The following is a 3,347-nucleotide window of genomic DNA, read 5'->3' as shown; positions in this document are numbered from 1 at the left end:
TCAAAATTTGGGGGCATCAGTGTTGTGGAACTGACATAGTGTATGACTTAATGTTATAGTTAAAGCAACGTCCCCAGGTTTCATAAATTGACTTCCAGACCACTCATATATAATTGAATCAAGCCTTTATTGAAGCACACCGGTGGCGGCTGACCAGAACATACAGCTGTTCCCCTGATTAGTCCCAAACAATTGCAAGGGCACCCCTTATAAGCCTGAAAGCCACAAAAGGGATGTTTGGGGGTCCAGCCGACGCAAGCCAGCCAAGTAATAGAAGCGGGAAAGTGCAGTCAGGTGGCGGGACACTTAGCCAATCACAATTAGCCCAGTCACCCCAGTTCCAGAAACACAGCCCCGTTACCCTAGTTACAGAAACAATGCCCCATTAAGTAATTCCGTGTTCTTAAGGGTTTCCATTTATTTATTTATTTATTTATTTTAGTTGGCGAACACAACATCTTTGTTGGCATGTGGTGCTGAGGATCGAACCCGGGCCGCACGCATGCCAGGCGAGCGCACTACCGCTTTAGCCACAATTTAAGGGTATCTATAGCAAAAGGAAAAGAACAACTTGCCCCATTCATGACCTTCTACTTGGCATGGCTGTTTTACAGAATGGAGTCACTTTGGCTTGACTATCACATTAGTTCTATTAAAAGAACTATTGCTGGGGCTGGGGATGTGGCTCAAGCGGTATTGCTCTCGCCTGGCATGCGTGCCGTCTGGGTTCGATACTCAGCACCACATACAAACAAAGATGTTGTGTTCGCTGAAAACAAAAAAATAAATAAATAAATATTAAAATTCTCACTCTCCTCTCTCTCACTCTTTCTTAAAAAAAAAGAGAATGGTGATGATTGAAAAAACTCTCTAAACATACTAAAAACTATTATACACTTTAAAAAGGTAAATTGTATGGTATATGAGTTATACCCTAATAAAGCTTTTTTTTTTTTTTTTAAAGGTTACCCTGTTTTAGGGAAGGCTTTCACAAAATAGCTGTTACACAAATTCTTACAAACTTTTATAAAAACCATACATCTTTCAAATTCATTAAGATTATTACTTGGGTCTGGGTTGTAACTCAGTGGTACAAAGTGTACACATAAACACAAAAAATATTATAATCATTCAGGATAACCTTTAGAATAATAAAGGAGAAATATGGCTGCCAAAGAATGTTCAGGAGTTGCACTTTTAACAGGAAGTGAAAAAGAACCTCATAGCAAACACACTAAATTGAAAAGTTAGAGAAAATAGATGAACCAACAGAGAAAAATGAAAGAAATTTTAAACCTAATTTTAAAATCCTGACTTACCCTAATTGTTACAAATTGTGTCACATATATTCTAGACAGTTTACAAAATAAATAACATTAGCTTTATATTTGGAAAAATTTAAAACAATAGCCTTAAAAGGAATCTAATAACTTAGACCAGTGGTTCTCAAATATGTTTCCTTATTTCAGATCAGCTGGTGTTTAAAAATACTTCATTTGGGGGCTATGACTCAGTGGTAGAGTGCATGCTGAGCATGAACAAGGCTTGGGTTCAATTCCCAGCATCAAAAATATATAAACAACTTTATTTTTGATAGCCTTACCTACATTAGAAAGGTATAATGTTCAGAAAGAAAGGCATTAAGATGAAGGAAAACACTGGTTAAAATATGGCTAAAAATGCCAAAATGCACACAATATAAATGATACAATGAAACTATAGAAAATAAAGTGTGTTCTCACCTGCCCATCCATGCTCCCAACAAAGTGGATTCCATCCACTGTACAGGTTCAATGAAATGAGATGTACATTGAGCCTGATTCCCTGGGGCAAGCATGAAAGATGGTGTCATTCTCTTGTGGGCAAAGGCTAGAGGCCTGCTTCCTTCGTTATGATCCAAAATGCTAGAACTTCGAAATAAGGATCGCCTGCATTTTCTACATTTGTAGAGAACTTCGTCTTTTAATCCTTGTGAAATGGTAGTTAGATCAACAGCAAAGAGTTCTTGAGGTAGATTGTGCAATTCTGGATACTTGTCTGTAAACTTTTGTAAGCGATACTGCTTATAAATTGCACCAGAGGTACCCGCTTCATATCCCATTGCCTGGTATGATTCCAGTTGATATTCAAATCTCTCATTCATCTTAGCTTCAGATTTGATAGTCTGTAGATTTTCATAGGCTTTTTCAAAGGTAAGGCGGTCAGTCTTCATCAAAAAGCAGTCACTATAGCAACACTTTGACTGATGCCTGCGTGGCTGAAAAAGAGACCAGTGCACCAGCACCGCACGGCCCTCCGAGCGCGCCTGGCGGATGCAGGCCACGCACCCATCCAGATGGCTGAGCCAGTCGGTCTCGGGTTGTCCAGGGCTGGCACCAAGAGGCTCCGTAGACCTTCGAACCCAGCCCCCTCCTTGAAACCAGGTTCTGAGTCCACCGTCAACATGGCAGAGATGCCGGCCTCCTTCAAATAATGCGGCTCTGCGACTGCCCCACCCAGGTACAGCCCAGGCCGCACTTGCAGCATCTCCCGGGCTGAGCGTGCTGAGTCCCGCTCCCGCAGCCAGGGCTCGAGCCCTGCTCTGCCAACAGGGCCCAGAAACATTTCCTTTTCCTTCTATTTTCTGTACTGATATTTCCATACCTAAAACCTTCTTACATCTCTTTCCTAGCTGTTGATCCTTTTTCTTAATTTACACTCTGATATAACCTTTATGAAATTTCTAAATTTAGGCAAATTACTCGATTTTATTTTTTTTTTGAAATTTTTAATATTTATTTTTTAGTTTTCGGCGGACACAACATCTTAGTTTGTATGTGGTGCTGAGGATCGAACCCGGGCGCACGCATGCCAGGCGAGCGTGCTACCGCTTGAGCCACATCCCCAGCCCAAATTACTCGATTTTAATAAGATGAAATACTTTATGCTATTTACAGTACTTTAATACTGTAAATAGCATAAAGTATTTCATCTTTATGTCATAGCTCCCAAATGAAGTATTTTTAAACACCAGCTGATCTGAAATAATGAAACACAGTTGAAAATTTTGGAACCTATGCATATAGAATTATACCTGTTAGAACTTAACTCTTAGTAACCTTGTTTTCAGTGAAGAAAACAATCTATTTTTATCTGTTTTATACAGATAAAAAAATCTTAAACCTTTTTCCATTTACCAATTTATGAAAACATACATGATGTTTAAGTATATTACCCTATAGAATAAAAGATATCAAGAGTACTTGATTTTATATTTATCAGTTTGCACTTTAACTCTGTAAATTAATCTGGTGCCTCTAACAAACACATTTATGAAGATTAATCCCATTGATGTTAAATCTAATTAA

At 38.8% G+C, this 3,347-nt stretch overlaps 1 pseudogene; it reads right to left on the bottom strand.

Annotated features, from left to right (window-relative positions):
- Positions 1-1,738: 1,738 nt before the first annotated feature.
- LOC113183570 (dual specificity protein phosphatase 12 pseudogene) lies at positions 1,739-2,604 on the bottom strand (annotated as a pseudogene).
- Between the last annotated feature and the right edge of the window lie 743 nt (positions 2,605-3,347).

This window comes from Urocitellus parryii, chromosome 3 (assembly GCF_045843805.1).
Source record: "Urocitellus parryii isolate mUroPar1 chromosome 3, mUroPar1.hap1, whole genome shotgun sequence".
NCBI classification, from domain to species: Eukaryota; Metazoa; Chordata; class Mammalia; order Rodentia; family Sciuridae; genus Urocitellus; species Urocitellus parryii.
This window is presented reverse-complemented; position numbering and strand designations above follow the sequence as displayed.